This window comes from Rhinoraja longicauda, chromosome 4 (genome assembly GCF_053455715.1).
Source record: "Rhinoraja longicauda isolate Sanriku21f chromosome 4, sRhiLon1.1, whole genome shotgun sequence".
NCBI classification, from domain to species: Eukaryota; Metazoa; Chordata; class Chondrichthyes; order Rajiformes; family Arhynchobatidae; genus Rhinoraja; species Rhinoraja longicauda.
Window position 1 is genome coordinate 17,118,143 of NC_135956.1, and position 20,861 is coordinate 17,139,003.

Below are 20,861 nucleotides of genomic sequence, written 5' to 3' on the forward strand. Positions count from 1 at the left end.
TGAAAAAAAAAATACCCAGCCCATGTATTATCTTTCTTAACTAGAACATTTTCAAGAAATTCTATTAATTTTGTCAGTGCCAAATTAACTTTTAACAAATCATATCGTGTCCCAATCACTTATAAACAAACACTGAATTCACTTAGCTGTTTCTATGAATATTTTGTAGTCAATTAAGCACTTTTTAAAATGTAATCTCTGTTAGGTTGCTGGAGATGGTTTAAATTAATATTTGTCCAGCAAACGTCATTATGATCAGATAAAACCTTTAGCAGTGAGTCGGCCTTCTTCAACTCAGTACCATGGAACCTATATAGTCCATGGGAGACTATTGTTCCAATGGTTCAATGGTTCTTTATTGTCACATGTGCACTGCACAGTAGAGTTGCCAACTTTCTCACTCCCAAATAAGGGACAAAAGGTGACATCACTGCCCCACGCCCCACGTGACCTCACCCAGCCAGCGGCCACGTGCTCCCGTTCCACCATTGGTGATCGCCCTGGCCGGGAGACGGGTTGCTATGCAACCTCCGTTAGGTGGCGCCCGGGTCTCCGGACCTACACTGTCCGGGCCTACAGTGCCCCCCGGGCCTAATACGAGACAAGGGCGATCCCGTATGGCACAAACCAATTTAGCCTAATATACGGGATGTCCCGGAAAATACAGAACAGTTGGCAACCCTACTGTGTAGTGAAATTCTATTTGCATAGCTCACACATGCACAAGTCGCCAAAGTCGAAGAAGTCTAAAGTGCAAAGTTTCACGTGCTGTAAGTACTGGAGCACCCCGATCCAGGTAGGCCCAGGGAAGCCCCAGTCTGCTACAGGGCCTCCTCTATCGCCCAAGTCCAGCTCGTGGGCAGCCGAGGAGAGGGATGTCGGTTCACGGGCCGAGCTGGTCGCGGGCGACGGAGGAGGCCCTGTAGAGGGCTGGGATCTTTGCGATGGCATCTACAACAATGCAACTTTCCCACAGCACTGCAATGGGACATCAACTTAGCATTCTTGTTTTCAAGTCTAGTAGGATTAGGAATTGCTACCGGCTCTGTCACTGGCAGATTTAAGATCTTAAGTTGATTGTACTGTGTTAAGTTCTTGTACATGCAAAGGTCTCATAAGGTCATAGGAGTAGAATTAGTCCATTTGGCCCATCAAGTCTTCGCCATTCAATCATGGCTGATCTATCTCTCCCTCCTAACCCTATTCTCTTGCATTCTCCCCATAACCTCTGACACCTGTACTAATCAAGTATCTATCTCTGCTTTAAAAATATCCACTGAATTTGCCTCTACAACCTTCTGTGGCAAAGAATTCCACAGATTCACCAGCCTCTGACTGAAAAAATGTCCCCTCATCTCCTTCCTAAAAGAACATCCATTAATTCTGAGACAATGATCTCTAATCGTAGACTCTCCCACTAGTGGAAACATCTCTCCATACCCACTCTATCCAAACCTTTCACTATTTTGAACGTTTCATTGAGGTCCCCCCTCATTCTTCTAAACTCCAGAGAGTACAGGCCCAGTGCCGACATACACTCATCATAGGTTCACCTACTCATTCCTGGGATCTTTCTTGTAAACCCCCTCCGGAGCCAGCGCATCCTTCCTCAGATTCCAAAGACCTGATGCATTCAAAAAGTAAAGAAACCGCTTCAAAAAATATCTTCTGAAAGCGACATTTTGTGAAGCTGGAAGCTGCTCCTGCCCTGCATGGAAACACTGCAATCCCAGGTTACCTTTGTTCAACATTCATCACCGAGATACAACACTAGTGCCCTTGGTTGAAACCTCTCCACAAGGATTCAACTCCTGCTGTCTTTGTGCAACTTTGTGCAACTCTCCCCGTCTCCCCGTCTACACCGTCTGTCAGGTTTGTCAGATTTTGCCAGCATTGGAACATCTGCAAAATTCCTGGAACATACCAGGGCAACAAAAAAGGGCAAAGTGCTGGAGTAACTCAGCAGTTCGGCCAGCATCTCTGGATAACATGGACAGGTGACATTGTGGGTCGGGACCCTTCTTCAGACTGGCGATGTTGTCATAAGTTCATAAGTGATAGGAGCAAATTAGGCCATTTGGCCCATCAAGTCTCCTCCGCCATTCAAACATGGCTGATCTAATTCTCCCTCCTAACCCCCTTCTCCTGCCTTCTCCCCATAAACACTGACACCCGTACTAATCAATAATCTATTTCTGCCTTAAAAATATCCATTGACTTGGCCTCCACAGCCTTCTGTGGCAATGAATTCCACAGATTCTCCACCCCTTCACAAAGAAATTCCTCCTAATCTCCTTCCTAAAGAACGTCTTCTAATTCTGAAGCTATAACCTCTGGTCCAAGACCCACTAGTGGGAACATCCTCTCCACACCCACTCCATTCGGGTCTTTCACTATTCGGTAAGTTTCTATGAGGTCCCCCTTCATCCTTCTAAACTGAGGACCTTACTTTTCCTGCAGGAATAGAGCAGTTCACACTCAAATGTAGAAAAATATGGATAAAGTTCAGACCGGTCCTTTCTTCAGACTGAAGAAGGGTCTCAACCCGAAACGTCACCTATTCCGTCTCTCCAGAGATGCTGCCTGACCCGCTGAGTTACTCCAGCATTTTGAGTCAGTCTTCAGAGAGTCAGGTAGCAGCTGGGGAGGGAGTGGACGGACGATGTTTTGGGTCGGAACCTTTCTTCAGACTGAGTCATGTGAAGCTCTTAGGTCATAAGGTCATAAGGAATAGGAGCAGAATTAGGCCATTCGGCCCATCAAGTCTACTCCACCATTCAATCATGGCTGATCTATCTCTCCCTCCTAACCCCATTCTCCTGCCTTCTCCCCATAACCTCTGACACTGGTACTACTCTTCCTGAGACTCTGCGGGCAGAGATCTTGTATATTGGTCTTGATCTGCTGACTGACCCAGGAAGCAGAGTTCATTAATAGGCGGAAGCTGACCTGTGGTTTCGGATGTATCACTGCATCATGTCTCGGTAGCTGTGTTGAAATGTAAACAGGTTCACATCCGCTCTATTGAATTTAGGCGACAGGCCAAGTTCTACAGACTATTTATAAGATAACGTGATGTTTGATGAAAGCAATTTCTCTTTTGTATCTCCATGCCGAGCTGAATGATAACTTCCTTTGGTAAATAAATGCTTAAAGATATTGAAAGTGTCTAAGTTCAATGCGGAGGTCTTAAGATATATCTTCAAAGATACAATCCTTGGAGATGAGAGTCCAAGCCAAAGCAATTCCGATAATTGCGAAGACCACTTGAATCACAGATCTCAGATCGAGTGCTTTTCAAAGCAAATGCAATATAATGAAAGTAAATGTGTGAGGTTATGAAATCTATATCGTCCTTAGCATTCTTCACTAAAATCAATATTTCTATTGGATGAAAAATACTTTTCATTAAATTTTCATAAAGCATGTCAATTAATTTCCCATATTTTCAGACAAGAAATGATGATAGGAAAGCTTCTCTGGATAATGTAGCGTGATCACTAACTACTAACTGAATTCCTCATCACCACTGATACAACCTGCAAAACCAATCATTTCCTTATTTATTGGTGCAGGCTTTGAGCAAAGTCTTTATACATTCAAGGCTACTGACATGCACACACACACACATGCGTGTGCACAAACACACAAACACATGCACACCCATATCCACAAACACACACACAAGCACATATACACACACACACACGTACATATGTACATATATTATCTGTATATGTATATGTATATATATTATCTGTAGTCTTGAGAATTAGTTCACAGACTGAATTCTCAAGCCATACGCACGCACACACACACATATATACTTATATTTATATAAATATATATATATATATATACAGACATACACATATATATATACTGTATATACCCAAGGCTACTGACATACACACGCATGCACACACACAGACACATATATATATATATTTACCAGTAACCTTGCGAATGAGTTCACAGACTAAATTCATGATAGTTTTTCAGAGCAAAATGTTCAGGAGACAAAGAAGGATCAGGCTATTTTAGATTTTGTATTGTGTACAAAGGCAGGGTTAATTAATGATCTTGTAAAGAATCCCTGACAAAGGAGTGATCATAACACAGAAGAGATGGCTTTTAATAGCTGTGAAAATTGTTGTTGTTTCCATTGAAGACACTTTGCTATACGTGACAAACTACATGCATGAGAGATAATACATTGGGCTGAACTGCATTAAACTGGGTCTGTCATTTATATTTGCTTTATGCAAGATGACCAGGGTTGGTCCATGCTGCATGTCTCTATGACTCTATTTAGTTTAATTTAATTTAGTTTATTGTCACGTGTATTAAGGTACAGTGAAAAACCTTTGTTGCGTGCTAACCAGTCAGCAGAAAGACAATACACGATTACAATTGAGCCATCCACAGAGTACAGATACATGATGAAGGAAATAACATGAATAACGTTTAGTGCAAGATAATGTCCAGTAAAGTCCGATCAAAGATAGACTGATGGTCTCCATTGAGTAGCTCAGGACTGTTCTCTAGTTGGTGGTAGGATGGCTGAAAAGCCTGATAACAGCTGGGAAGAAACTAGCCCTGAAACTAGAAGTGTGCGTTTTTACTCTTCTGTACCTTTTGCCCGGTGGGAGAGGGGTTAAGAGGCAGTGGCTGGGGTGAGACTCATCATTGATTATCCTGCTGGCCTTGCTGAGGCAGCGTGAGGTATAAATGGAGTCAATGGAAAGGAGGTTGGTTTGTGTGATGAACTGGGCTGTTTCCACAATGCTCTGCAAGACCAAGCTGTGATGCGTTCTATGATGCATCTGTAGAAGAGCTGCTGCTGATGAATAGATAATCCAACAATCATTTTATGAGCACTGAATGGCAACAATAATAATGATCAAAGAGAATAACTTCTCATCCAATGGGTTGCAAACCCATAACCTCTTGATACATATGCGACTGGGCAACTAAGCCAATTTGTCCAACAGCAACACTCTAGATTTTGAGCAAGATTTATACTTTGATTTGTAGCAATGTCATAAAATGTTTTTATTAACACTATCCAATAATACAGTAGGAAATCTCATAAATTTTGCTTTCTTACCATTAAATCCATCATTAATTTCAATGATTCACATTTTAGTTTAGTTTAGTTTAGTTTAGCTTAGAGATACAGCATGGAACCACGCCCTTTGGCCCACTGAGCCTATGCCGACCAACAATCACCCCGTACACCAGTTCTATCTTACATTCTAGGGACCATTTACAGAAGCCAATTAACCTACAAACCTGGAATGTGGGGGGAATCCGGAGCACCCGGACAAAATCCACGTGGTCACAGGCGCCTCAGTTTCTCCCACACTCCAAAGATGTACAGGTTTGTAGGTTACTTGGCAGAGGTAAAAATTGTAAATTTTCCCTCGTTGTAGGATAGTGTTGGTGTACATGGGTGATCGCTGGTCGACGTGGATCGGTGGGCCGAAGGGTCTGTTTCCGCATTGTATCGCTAAACAAAACTAATTGGAAATTTGAGTGGGATCCCCTTTAGTGCCGAATCAGTGCTGCTAAGGTAGCAAGTGTCACACCGGGAGACCTTCACAATATACCTGCATCTTCAATCCCTTGCAGAAAGACGTCTATCAACCATTGGCAGCAGCTTGAAGGTGAGAGGAGGAGATGGAGTTGGGGAGTATTGCAATAATTTGTGAAAGTGTTTTTAAAAATAGGTTGTGGATGCCGTAATCTTCTATGCATGAAGGAATACTACCTGAGTCATTGAAGACTCCATAGATAGAGTCATAGTGTGGAAACAGGCCCTTCAGCCAACATGTCCCAGCTACACTAATCCCACCTGCCTGTGTTTGGTCCATAACCCTCCAAACCTGTCCTATCTATATACCTGTCTAACTGCTTCTTAAACATTGGGATAGTCCCAACCTCGACTACCTCGTTTGGCAGCTTTATCCATACGCCCACCACCCATTGTGTGAAAAAGTTACCCGTCAGATTTCTATTAAATCTTTTCCCCTTCACCTTAATCCTATGTCCTCTGGTCCTCGATTCTCCCAATCTGGGCAAGAGATTCTGTACATCTACCCAATCTATTCCTCATGATTTTATACACCTCTGTCAGATCACCCCTCATCGTCCTGAGCTCCACGGAATAGAGTCCCAGCCTACCCAACCTCTCCCTATAGCTCAGACCCTCTAGTCCTGGCAACATCCTCATAAATCTTCTCTGTACCCTCTCCAGCTTGACAACATCTTTCCTATAATATGGTGATAATTTAATATTGCCTGATATTATTCTTGAGAAAGTTACTGCAAAGCTTTGCAAGGTAATTGTATACTTCCAGTGCAGTATCCAGATGGATGCCATATCTTGTATGGCGTCTTTTGAAAACTGCATATAATATGAACTTGATGTGTGTAATAATGATGAGAAAATGGCTGTAAACTTTCCTTTTATTATATTCAAGATTCTGACCAGTCAATTATTGAATCGATTATCTATCTAAAAACCTCCTCCTTGTAGTTGTGAGATGCAGTGTTATTACTGGGTTATCAATTAAGGAACAGAGCAGCCTTCGACTTTCACTAAAGGGTAAAATCAGATTTTAAATGCATTATGCTTGATGAGGAATGAAAATCCAATTCTCCAATATTTCCATTGCTACAACTTTCATTCCTTATTTATGCCAAATTGTAAATGTCAAGAATACAAAACAAATATCCCTATACACCTCCAAGTTCATCCCTGGCTGTTAACATTAAACCTGGTGCACGTTTGTGTCCATATGTTGAAGTTAAATTATGAAATTTATTCTATTGATTTTAATCGAATGATCTTGGTGGCAGTTTATAGTGTTCTGATGTGAGTTAGTTTAGTTTAGTTTAGTTTAGAGATACAGCATTGAAACAGGCCCTTTGACCCGCAGAGTCCATGCCAATCAGCGATCACTAGTTCTATCCACAAAATGCTGGAGTAACTCAGCAGGTCAGGCAGCATCTCGGGAGAGAAGGAATGGGCGACGTTTCGGGTCGAGACCCTTCTTCAGACCGATGTCAGGGGGCCGGGACAAAGAAAGGATATAGGTGGAGACAGGAAGATAGAGAGAGATCTGGGAAGGGGGAGGGGAAGAGAGGGACAGAGGAACTATCTAAAGTTGGAGAAGTCGATGTTCATACCACTGGGCTGCAAGGTGCCCAGGTGAAATGAGGTGCTGTTCCTCCAATTTCCGGTGGGCCTCACTATGGCACTGGAGGAGGCCCATGACAGAAAGGTCAGACTGGGAATGGGAGGGGGAGTTGAAGTGCTCGGCTACCGGGAGATCAGATTGGCCAACGCGGACCGAGCGCAGGTGTTGAGCGAAACGATCGTCGAGCCTGCGTTTGGTCTCGCCGATGTAAATCTATCCTACACACACTAAGGACAATTTACAGAAGTCAATTAACCGACAAACCTGCACATCTTTGGAATGTGGGAGGAAACCAGAGCACCTGAAAAAAAAACCCCACGTTGAATGTATAAACTCTGTACAGACAGCACCCATGGTCAGGATTGAACCAGGGTCTCAGGGGCTGCAAGGCATCAGGAATACTGCTGCACAACCATGGGGCTCCAAACTTATAAAGCATATTCAGCTCTACTGTTTGAGGATAAACACGGAGTCAGTTAATCATACAGCATGGAAACATGCCACTTGGCCCATCACATCCATGCCAGCTAGTTGACACCAACCCGCATTAATCCTGCCTTCCAGCACTTGGTTCCCAGCCTTTGATGCTTTGGTAATTTACGTGTTCATCGAGACACTTTTTAAGTGCTGTCAGCAACTCTGCTTCCAACATTTTCTTCAGCAGTGTGTGCCAGGAAATCACCACTCTCCGGATGACAAACTCCAAATTTCTTATCCCGTAACTTAAATCTCTGCTCTGGATTTATTTACCTTTGATAAGGTGGCGGCATGGTGGCGCAGCGGCAGAGTTACTGCCTCACAGCGCCAGAGGCCTGCGTTTGATCCTGACTACGGGTGCTTGTCTGTACGGAGTTTGTACGTTCTCCCCGTGACCTGCGTGGCTTTTCTCTGAGGCGTGGTCCGGTTTCCTCCCACACTCCAAAGATCTACAGGTTTGTAGGCTAATTGGCTTGGTACCATTGTAAATTGCCCCTCGTGTGTGTAGGATAGTTTTGTGTGCGGGGATCGCTGGTCGGCGCGGACTCGGTGGGCCAAAAGGCCTATTTCCGCACTGTGTCTCTAAACTAAGCTAAACTGAGACAATCAATTCCAGGCAACATTCTGCTAAATCTTATCGGCACCTTCCCCATTGCTGTTATATCTTTCCTACTGTGTGGTGACCAGAACTGCAGGCAGTACTCCAGCTGAGATCTGTCCAATGATCTGTAAAGCTGGAGCACAAGCTCCCTGTTGTTGTACTCAGTGCACTGATTAACAAAGGCCCACACACCTTCTTTATCATGTTATCTATCTGCACTGTCACCTTCAAGGTTCTTTGATCCTCTTTTCTGCTTCTCTGATGCCCTTTTGTCTCTTTAGTTTAGTTTAGTTGTCAATCTCTGCCTTACAAATATCCATTGGCAGCCTCCACAGCCGTCTGTGACAATGAATTCCACAGATCCACCGCCCTCTGACTAAAGAAATTCCTCCTCTTCTCCTTTCTAAAGGTACGTCGTAGTGGAGAAAATTTGTGGCCCTGAGATCCTGAGAGCGATGCCGCCTGGAGCTATGCTCCTGGTAGGGTCACCCATGGCGGTAAGGTCGAGGGGGAGTGTCCCTGACAAAGAGCAATCCAACCAAGACCTCAACGGTGGAACAGGCGGAGGATGATGGCTGACTTTAGTGGAGCGTCACAACGGCTGGGAAGGCGGATGAAGGCTGCAGTGGGCAGGTGCTATAGACGGGAAGGTAGACACTCCTGCCCCCACGAGTCTTGGGCAGATGAGGCTTGTCAGCCTGGGAAGGCAGTCCATCTAGGAGAGGGAAAACTCTGATCTGGAACCCCCACTGCCTTGTGGCTGTATCCAGTCAAGGAAAAGGCTCCAGGAGTAAACCTCAAGAAAATATAAGAAAATAACTGCAGATGCTGGTACAAATCGATTTATTCACAAAATGCTGGAGTAACTCAGCAGGTCAGGCAGCATCTCGGGAGAGAAGGAATGGGTGACGTTTCGGGTCGAGACCCTTCTTCAGACTGATGTCAGGGGGGCGGGACAAAGGAAGGATATAGGTGGAGACAGGAAGATAGAGGGAGATCTGGGAAGGGGGAGGGGAAGGGAGGGACAGAGGGACTATCTAAAGTTGGAGAAGTCGACGTTCATACCACTGGGCTGCAAACTGCCCAGGCAAAATATGAGGTGCTGTTCCTCCAATTTCCGGTGGGCCTCACTATGGCACTGGAGGAGGCCCATGACAGAAAGGTCAGACTGGGAATGGGAGGGGGAGTTGAAGTGCTCGGCCACCGGGAGATCAGTTTTGTTAATGCGGACCGAGCGCAGGTGTTCAGCGAAGCGATCGCCGAGCCATCTGGATTCGGAGTCCCTAAGGCAGTTCGTCGTTGTCTACAACCTCGTTCTGGCAGCTCCTGCGATGGCGCTGGTGCCAAACTGTAACGGCTCCGTTGTTCCTGTGGATCGATCAGCAACATGGAGAGGGGGGACGTGCTGCATGGGCAACAGCCTGTCCTTCATATGACATCGCCCAGGCTTGCATCCGACCACACATCCACGCTGCTCTAGCCGAGGTTTGGAGCAAGCAGCCAACAACCAGGATGCATCACCCATGGTCAGCCATGACCGAGGGGGGCCTTAGAAGAAGGCCTCTGGTCCTGGACTCTCGCACGAGTGGAAACATCAATGGACCCTCCAGATCATAAGGAGACCCTACTGTGACCACCAACCCTAATGCACCTTTAAGTTTGCAAGTTCCCATGCTGCTGCCTCTCCCTCACCGACCAAAGCATGGAGTATTGTTATAATTTTGGAAACCACCTCCGGGTCTTCTTGAAATATTGCCTTGAGCTGCCCGTAAATCTGTTCCACGATTCGTCTGGTGTCTCCATATGCCTTTGAGTAACTTTGTTCTGCTCGAGATGGGGCTTGCATCACACTGTCGCAGAATTAATATCTGTCCTATTTTCATCATAACAAAATATTAATGAGTGGATTTTATGCATTAAATTGACTGAAAAACATGGTAGTGCAGTGACCCTTGCTTCTGACTTCTGCAAACGACATGCTGGGCGACATTCTATGCCAACGCATGAATCAATTCATTAAAATCTACCCTTATGTCCCCTTCTTTATACGGTTTGTGAACCAAAATTAACAAATGCAAATTAAATGTTGTTAACTGCTCCTCCTGTTTAGTTGTGTAGGAAGGAACTGCAGATGCTGGTTTCCACCAAAGATAGACGCAAGATGCCGGAGTAACTCAGCGGGACAGGCAGCATCTCTGGATAAAAGGAATGGGTGACGGTTCGGGTCAAGACCCTCTCAGTCTGAAGAAGGGTCTCGCTGTTCTAGGTGTGGACTCCTATATCGGTGAGACCAAGCGCAGGATCGGCGATCGTTTTGCTGAACACCTCTGCTCAGTCCACCTAAACCTACCTGATCTACTGGTTGCTAAACAATTTAACTACCCCTCACATTCCCACACTGACCTTTCTGTCCTGGGCCTCCTCCATTGTCAGAGTTTTCAAGTAACCCTTGCTTTCCCTCTCTCTCCATTCCTCCCCCTTCCCAGTTCTCCAACCAGTCTGACTGTCCCTGATTACATTTTATCTCTGTTTGCTTTGTTGTTACCTTCTCCTAGCCAAAAAACGATCTATTCTACATTTTCCTTGACCTCCACCCGATTTGATGTCTCGTTTTCACACCTTACACTTCCTTATCTCAGTATCTCATCCTCCCCTGACTCTCAGTCTGAAAAAGGGTCTCGGCCCAAAACATCACCCATTCCTTCTCTCCAGAGATGCTGCCTGTCCCGTTGAGTTACTCCAACATTTTGTGTCTATCTTCAGAATTTTCAACCCGACAGGCACTCGATGATTCAATGATTCAATTCATTGATACTTTATGGTCACATGTACCTAGGTGCAGTGAAATGCTTAGTTTTGCATGTAACCCGGTAAAATTATACAGCCGACCTCACCTTGGCAGTACACAAGAGTCACCACGTTTCTGGTGCCGACAGAGTTACAAAAGTTGACTGATTTGTCCTATCTATTGCCAGTCACTGCATGTGGCAGCAGGCAGCCACCTTCCTGGTCCCCCTTAGTTCTCAGTGCCCCCCCCCCCCCCCCCCCCCCCCCCCATCGCACTCCCTGACTTACGAAAGGGTTACATTCCCTGAACCCTTATGCAAATCAGATTTTACATGTCGGAATCACCATCCCTATTCCCTGTACGAAATAACTCACTCAGATATGGACGCAAAATGCTGGAGTAACTCAGCGGGACAGGCAGCATCTCTGGAGAGAAGGAATGGATGACGTTTCGGGTTGAGACCCTTCTTCGACCCGAAACATGAGTCTGAAGAAGGGTCTCCACTCGAAACGTTACCCATTCCTTCTATCCAGAGATGCTGTCTGTCCCACTGAGTTACTCCAGCTTTTTGTGTCTATCTTTGGTTTAAACCAGCAACTGCAGTTCCCTCCCTACATAACTGTCTCAGTGGCGTCCGGCTGCGTCCAGGCCACTTTCTGTGGTGCACGACCTTCTGGGTAAGCACTGCTGCCATTGCCAGCATGAATTCCATCTTGCCATTGGAACAATTTCTGGGGCGCGCGGCCTTCTTTAATTCGGTTTAGTTTATGGTCACGTGCACCGAGGTGCAGTGAAAAAGTTTTTGTTGCATGCTATCCAGTCAGCGGAAAGATAATACAATCGAGCCATTCGCAGTGTACAGATGCAAGATAAGGGAACAACGTTTAGTGCAAGGTAAAGCCAGCAAAGTCCGATCAAAGATAGTCCGAGGGTCTCCAAAAGATAGGAGTTAAGGACTGCCCTCTACTTGTGGTAAGATGGTTCAGCTCTGGGTTAGTACTGCCACCATTGCCGGCTTGGTTCCGATGTAAACTCGAGTAATCCTACAGAGTTGTGGACATTACAAACTGCCTTGATTGCACTCGGGACTGAGTACAGAATTGTTCATGTAAGTGCGAGCTTACATAAGTCGAATATTGCGAAGGTTGGGGAGAATCAAGCATTGATTTATAACAGAATCTGGCTTCTGGTGTGCAATTTCAAAAGGCACTGATTTTGAGATAGTGCTTTCAGTTCTAAAATATGCTGGAGATTCCCTCTCAGATACAGTTCTGTCAAATGCTCCTTAAATGGTCCGATCGTTTTGAAGGCAGTGCCAGGCAATCTGTGATGTGAAGATAGACACCAAATGTGAGGAGTAACTCAGCGGGACAGGCAGCATCGCTGGAGAGAAGGAATGGGTAATGATTCGGTTCGAGACCCTTCTTCAGACATCTGAAGAAGGTGTCTCGACCTGAAACATTACCCATTCCTTCTCTCCAGAGATGCTGCCTGTCCCACTAAGTTACTCCAGCATTTGGTGTCTATCTTCGGATTAAACCGAATCTGCAGTTCATATGATCAGCCATGATCACAATGAATGGCGGTGCTGGCTCGAAGGGCCAAGTGGCCTCCTCCTGCACCTATTTTCCATGTTTCTCTCTATGTTTCTATATACACTGTGATGTGAAGACATTGACTGCCTTATTCCACATGAAAAACAAGCATGAAAATAGTCCTTTGTTACAATCAATACAACTCCAGTTCAAAAGCAAAAAAACTCACATTGAATGTTAACAGACGGGGTTGTCTTGATCAGCTGGAAAAAAAACCTTCAAGGCACACACTGCCCTTTCTTCTGCAGCCTATTACCGCTTGGCCACTACTTGGTATCTGCATTCTTGTTATTAGAAGCCTCTTTCACCGATCAATACAGATGAAAATGGGTTTGCCAACTTCACAGTTTATGTGCGCTGCTGAGTTTTCTATTACAGGGTCTCTGAGGAAACCCACTTCCCAGCTTATTAATTATAATTCTTCTGCCTGGAGACATACAGGCTTTCATTTAAAGCAGCCTTTAATGTATTTCATGCACAAGTCCCTTTGGCAAGAAATGTAACATGCTGGACACAATACTTGTCGTATATATTATGTTTCTGCAATAATATTTTATTGCCTTCAATCTTTCTTACTAAGTACATCATGGATTTAAACATTGCGAGTCAGGATTCTAATCCGTATATGGAAAAAAATAATCTTTCCTGCAGAGGTATTTTTGAGCATTAGTAATTCTTACATTGTTCATTTTATTGATTGCAGTTTCCAATCTGGATTTAACTGCACTAATAAACAAACTATTAAGTGCTCTTGATAAATTGTTTTCCTATTTATCTTGTCTGAGAAGCTCAATGTGTGCCCAAAGTTTAGTGTGAAACCCAAAGTACTGGAGTAACTCTGCAGGTCAGGCAGCATTTCTGGAGATAACCGATTGACACCTTCTAATCTGACACCCTTGTGCCTCCCCCATTGTCAGAGTGAGGCTAAACGCAAATTGGAGGAACTGCATCCCATATTTCGCTTGGGCAGCTTACAGCCCAGGGGTATGGTCTTGATTTCTCTAACTTCAAGTAACCCCGGCATTCCCCCTCTCTCCATCCCACCTAAGTCGCACCAGCTTCTAATTCTCACCTAGCAAACAGCTCACAATGGCCTGTTTCCTTTATCATCGTTACTTTTTGCATATCTTTCATTCATTTTGTTCTATATCTCCCTACATCACCGTCTATATCTCTTGTTTCCCTTTCCCCTGACTCTCAGTCTGAAGAAGGGTCTCGACCCGAATCGTCAGCCATTCCTTCTCTCCAGAGATGTTGCCTGGCCCGCTGTTACTCCAGCCTTTTGTATCTATCTTCGGTTTAAACCAGCAGTTCCTTCCTCCACACCTTTGTGGCTCTGTTTCATCTCTAGCCTTTGTCCACCCACCTGCTTATATTTATTATGTTCCAATTCTGGAGGAGTAATCTGGCTTGCCTGGAATCCATTGGTCTGGTCTGATGCTACAATGAGGCGACCCTATACTTTGGAACCAGGCAAAGTCCTAACTTTGCTGCCACTAAAAACCAAAAGTGATTTTTAATAGTTTTAATTGTAATAGAGGGTGGCATGGTGGCGCAGCAGTAGAGTTGCTGCCTTACAGCGCTTACAGTGCCAGAGACCCAGGTTCGATCCCTACCGCGGGTGTTGTCTGTACGGAGTTTGTACGCTCTCCCCGTGACCGCATGGGTTTTCTCCAAGATCTTTGGTTTTCTCCCACACTCCAAAGATATACAGGTTTGTAGGTTAATTGGCATGGTATAAATCTAAATTGTCCCTAGCGTGTGTAGGATAGTGTTAATGAGCGGGGATAGCTAGTTGGTGCGGACTCGGTGTGTCCAAGGGCCTGTTTCCGAGCTGTATCTCTAAACTAAACTAAACTAAACCAAACTATATGTCTCTAAATTGTAAGGGTCATTCGTTTATTTGATCTATATCAATGACTAAATCTATAAATTTTGTGTGATACATAAAATTTGGCAGCATTATGAACTGGAAAGAAGATATTGTAGCAGGATATATCGTATACAAGTTGGTTGAAAGGGCAAATGCGTAGCAGTTGAAATTTGATCACAAGAAACATTAAATGATGCATTTTGGTAGGAAGAATAAAGAGGGTGAACAGAGGAAATGGGACTGTTCTAAAATGATTGTAGGAGCCAAGGGACTGGGAGTATGTGTGTACAAATTATTGGAAGTGGCAGTTTGAGAAATTGTTTAATAAGGCAAATACAATTCTGTGCTTTATTGATCGAGGTACACAATACAAAACCGAGGAAACTAGAAACTGCAGATGCTGGAATATTGAGCAACACAGAAAGTGCTGGAGGAACTAAGCGGATCAGACAGCATTTGGGGATGGAGTGCATGTTTTGGGACAGTACCCTACTTCAGACTGAAACAACGCCTGTCTATAAAAGCAGGGGAGTTCTTCCAGATCTTCATAAAACTATGTTCCAACAACCGGAGTTTTGTGTTCAATAGTTTAGTTTTGTTTAGAAATACAGTGCAGAAACAGGCCCTTTGGCCCACTGAGACCACACCGACCAGCGATCCCCGCATACTCACACTATCCTACACACACTAGGAACAATTTACAATTTTACCAAAGCCAATTAGCCAACAAACTTGTACGCCTTTGGACTATGAGAGGAAACCGGAGATCCCGGAGAAAACCCACGAGGGTCATGGGGAGAACGTACAAACTCCTTACGGACAGCACCCACGGTCAGGATCGAAACTGGGTCTCTTGCGCTGTGAGGCAGCACCCCTACTGCTGTGCCACCGTGCCATCCATGGTCACCATAATATGGTCACCATATTAGAAATAGAATACGGTCTAGAGATAAACTATCAGGCAGCATCATCAAGGACCACCAGCACCCTGGCCACACTCTCATTTCACTCCTATTATCGGGAAGAAGGTATAGTAGTCTGAAAACAGCGATCTCCAGGTTAAAGAACAGCTTCTACCCAACAGCCACCAGCCTCTTGAACACTACAAACATTAACTAAACAATGAACCATGAACCGTCTTGGTTGCACTAAGGACTTTGGACTTTTTGCAATAATATTTGGGATTTTTTCATTTATTGAATTTTTGTTTATTGTGTTATCTATGAGTCCTGTTTTATCAGGCCAGTTATGCTGCTGCCATAAGATATTTCATTCTGAAGGTAGACGCAATGTGCTGGAGTAACTCAACGAGTCAGGCAGCATCTCTGACACGCCGAGTTACTCCAGCATTTTGCGTCTTTCTGCGGTATAATCCAGCATCTGCAATTCCTTCCTACACAAGAATTTTGTTCATTCGTTTTTGGCACATATGACAATTAAACGCTCTTGATTCTTGGCTCTTGAATCTTGACTCCTGAGAGGTGGAGGATTTCAAGGACTAAGTTCACAGGTGTAAAATAAAAGGGAAGGGAAGAGGCATGAGGAACAGCTTTTCATACAACACGCGTGTAGATTCTGGAATGCACTGCCTGCAGATGTTGTAGAGGCGGGTTCCATTGTGGCCATCAAGAGGGAACTGGGTAAATATAAACCGATAAAAAAATCGGTTACATAGAGGCTACACAGAAGGGATTGGAGGATGGAACCAGAGAGCAGGGTGGCACAGCGGTAGAGTAACAATGCCAGAGACCCGGGTTCGATCCTGACTACAGGGGCTGTCTGTCTGGAGTTTTACGTTCTCCCTGTGACCGAGTGGGATTTCTCCCAGTGTTCCGGTCGCCCCCCCACACTCCATTGACGTGCAGGCTTGTAGGTTAATTGGCATCGGTAAGAATTGTAAATTGTCCCCAGTGTGTAGGATAGTGTTAGCGTATGGGGTGATCTGGAAACATAGAAACATAGAAAATAGGTGCAAGAGTTGGCCATTCAGCCCTTCGAGCCAGCACCCCCCATTCAATATGATCATGGCTGATCATCCAAAATCAGTACCCCGTTCCTGCTTTCTCCCAATATCCCTTGATTCCTTTAGCCCTAAGAACTCTCTCTTATGACCTAATGACCTAAACTGTGCCACCTCATTTCAGATTAGAATGGTTTTTACAATGACTTCCACCACCCACTGCCTCCACGAAGCACCCATGCTTTAAGGGATGCAACTGGCTTTAAGAAGTGCAGGATCATTTTATGTGGTGCTAGATATTCACAATTTTGGCTGCACAACCGCTCAACAGCAAGGTTAGCACTGGCAGTACAGAGCAATGATAGTAATTAACAGAACAGGATGAAATTGGTGCACTGCTTACTTCAGAAATAATAGGTGTGGGCTAATTGCACATCACAACCCCGTACCTAATTTAGTCCCATTTTTACGTGTTATGTCAGAAATCACAGAGATAAACACCTGTTTGACAGCTTCAATCAGAATGATGGCGACTTATGTTCACAATAATCTAATGTACGATAGTACTTTTCGACAGAATGGAAGGGGAAATTATCCTGTGGAGGTTGTTTACTGAAGCATACTTTTTTAAATTCCCTTGCAAGATTGCAACAAATTGAAAATCTACCACCAGACTTAGCACTAATACCGTCATCATTCACTTGCAAGACCATTTCCTCCCATCGTCAGACATTAACTGTGCCAGGCTGAATAAAAAACATTTTGTTATAGCTCACTGTCATGACAACGCATCCAATTTTTTTATGCCGCAAATAATTAAATTGGAAATAAAGCCATTGATTCCACCACACATCCAATTCGAACGATCTGGAAACTCTATGGTTTCATTGCATACCGCATATCCTTGTTGTTTAGTATGCATGAGCATAGTACTAAGTTATATAACTTGGCAAGTGTGGGTGGGAAACTCCTTCAATAACTTAAAAGATTATGCTTTTAATTTGCCCTACTATTCCAGACATTGGGCTTTTTTAAGGCGAATACGGATAGGTTCTTGGTTAGTAAGGCGGGGTCAAAGGTTTTCAAATGTTTTCTTAATTTTTAGTTTAGTTTAGTTTAGAGATACAGTGTGGAAACAGTCCCTTCGGCCCGCCAAGTCCATGCTGACCAACGGTCGGGCATACACTATTTCCAATCCCACACACTAGGGTCAAGTTACAGAAGCCAGTTAACCTAGAAACCACCCGCCCGCATGCTTTGGAGTGTGGGAGGAAACTGGAGCACCCGGAGAAAACCCACGTGGTCACAGGGAGAACGTACAAACTCCGTACAGACAGCACCCTTAGTCAGGGTCAAACCCAGGTCTCTGGCGCTGCAAGGCATTAGCTCTTAGGGCGGCACGGTGGCGCAGCGGTAGAGTTGCTGCCTTACAGCGAATGCAGCGCCGGAGACTCAGGTTCGATCTTGACTACGGGCGCAGTCTGTACGGAGTTTGTACGTTCTCCCCGTGACCTGCGTGGGTTTTCTCCGAAATCTTCGGTTTCCTCTTACACTCTAAAGACGTACAGGTATGTAGGTTAATTGGCTGGGCAAATGTAAAAATTGTCCCTAGTGGGTGTAGGATAGTGTTAATGTGCGGGGATCGCTGGGCGGCGTGGACCCGGTGGGCCGAAGGGCCTGTTTCTGCGCTGTATCTCCAAAAAAAAATCTACTTCTGTGCCACTGTGCCGCCCCAGATCCAGTGGACAAAGGGGACCAGCCGAGAGAGGCATCTTGGTTGGCATGGACGTTCATAAGATCATAAGGCAAAGGAGCAGAATGTGGCCATTCGGCCCATTGAGTATGCTCCACCACGCGATCATGGCTGAACTAGTTTTTCCCTCTCAACCCCATTCTCTTGCCTTCTCCCCGTAACCTTTGACACCATTACTAATCAAGAGCATATCAATCTCCACATTAAAAAAGCCCAATGACTTGGCAATGGATTCCACAGAGTTGGGCATAAGAGCCTGTTTCCTTGCTGTCTGATAATGTGACTCCATGACTTACTTCATTTCCAGATATCATAGACCTAGCCAAAGGCATTCAGTAATACTACCACCTCACTGTGTAGCTACAAATTAACTTTGTAATCCATCAAACATGGATTGAGGTCTGCACCACTTCACTGTCTGGTCACAAATCTATAAACCTTATAGGTTTAAGGTGAAGGGGGAAAGATTTAATAGGAATCAGAGGGGTAACTTTTTCATACAAAGGGTGGTGGGTGTATGGAACAAGCTGCCGGAGGAGGTAGTTGAGACAGGGACTATTGCAACGTTTAAGAAACAATTAGACAGGTACTTGGAGAGGGCAGATTTAGAGGGATATGGGCCAAATGCAGGCAGGTGGGACTAGTGTAGATGGGACAAGTTGGCTGGTGTGGACAAGTTGGGCTGAAGGGCCTGTTTCCACGCTGTAAGACTCCATGACACACGTTCTATTTACTGCCTCCATGCAATATCCCTCCAACACTTGCACTGTCATTGTTGCTCGTATCGCTTTACTTTATGATTGTTATTGATGCATTTTCCTTTTAAACTTTACGCCTAGAAATAGGCTTGTAAATAGTTTTTAGTGCACTGAAATGTGACTGCATTTAGCACAAACTCTCAATCAGGTTTTCCACAGTAAGTCATAAAGTTTGTCAAAAGATGTTGAAACAGCACTGAGGTAGTTTGCACCCAGAAATAAATGCTAGGACAGGATTTGAACAGTTTCTAACAGGACCTCACCCAAGTTCACGCGTTTCTTGGCAACTCTTGTGTGCAGAACGCAGAGAAGGTATTAGCTCTTAAAGGCACTCTCCACTTAGCAAAGAATCTTTGGCTGCCATGGAGGGAGAAAAGCCGTAGGGAAAAGACAAAAATCTCCCACATTTACCTGAAGGGACATATAGATCCTGGTTATTAAGATATATGCCAGAAAAAAGATTCTGTCTGATGGAGATCAAGGAGACATTTGCAACATTTAAAAGATATTTGGACAGGTACACGCATAGGAAAGGTTTAGAGGAATATTGGCCAAATACAGGCAGGTGGGACTAGTGTAGATGGGCATCTTAGTCGGCATGGGAAAGTTGAGCCAAAGGTAGATACAAAGTCTGGAATAACTCAGCGGGTCAGGCCACATCTCTGGGGAAAAAGGATGAGTCAGGCCACATCTCTGGGGAAAAAGGGTTCAGTCGGAATCCTTCTTCAGACTGAAACGTCACCCATCCTGTTTTCTCCAGAGATGTGTGTCTCCTTGTGTCTCTCTTCGGTATAAACCAGCAAGTCGTGTGTGCTTTTCAGAATCATAGCATTCCCTATGAGGAAAATGTTCTCATTGCTCCAGTACATCGACGTGCGGGCCGACCGGACTTTGGACTTTGAATAATGGCGCCAAAACAAGGCGGCGCCCGTATGTGTAATATGTGCAAAAATAATTTTGCCGTGCTGTTGCATGTGGGACAAATAAAGCACTATTGATTATTGACTGCAAGAAACTGAAGATTGATGGAGTGTTTAGTTTAGTTTAGTTTAGTTTAGTTTAGTTTAGTTTAGTTTAGTTTAGTTTAGTTTAGTTTAGTTTAGTTTAGTTTAGTTTAGTTTAGTTTAGTTTAGTTTAGTTTAATTTAGTTTAGATTAGCTTAGAGATACAGCGTGGAAACCAGGTCCGTGCTGACCAATGATCACCCATACACTAGTTCCATCCTACACCCTAGGGACAATTAACAGAAGCCAATTAACCTACAAACTTGCACCTCTTTGGAATGTGGGAGGAAACCTGAGTACCCGGATAAACCCCACGCAGTCACAGGGAGAACGTACAAACTCCGTACAGACAGTACCCGTAGTCAGGATCGAACCCGGGTCTCTGGTGCTGTAAGGAAGCAACTCTACCGCTGTGACAATAGACAATAGGCAATAGGTGCAGGAGTAGGCCTTTCGGCCCTTCGAGCCAGCACCGCCATTGAATGTGATCATGGCTGATCATTCTCAATCAGTACCCAGTGCCACTGTGCCGAGAGTGGAAACCCTTCTTGTTGATGAGAAGGTCTGGGTTCTCCATGGGCTCTTTTGCCGGCACGTCAGTGCAGTTAGTGGTTGTCTGTGTTTGTGGAAAACCTTCAACGCTAGCAAATCCTTCTGACTAAGAGGCTGTAAGTTGCTTCACTGAAATCATAGTAAATGAAGGCACTTCTTCACAAATATAGTGCCTGAGGGAGCTCTCTGATGCAGCAGTGAACAACACATTGAAACGCATAGCAGAGATGTGCTGATGCAGCTCAGAGGTTGGGAGACCTTGCCCTCCGTGGAAGGAGGAGTCCAAGGCACAAGA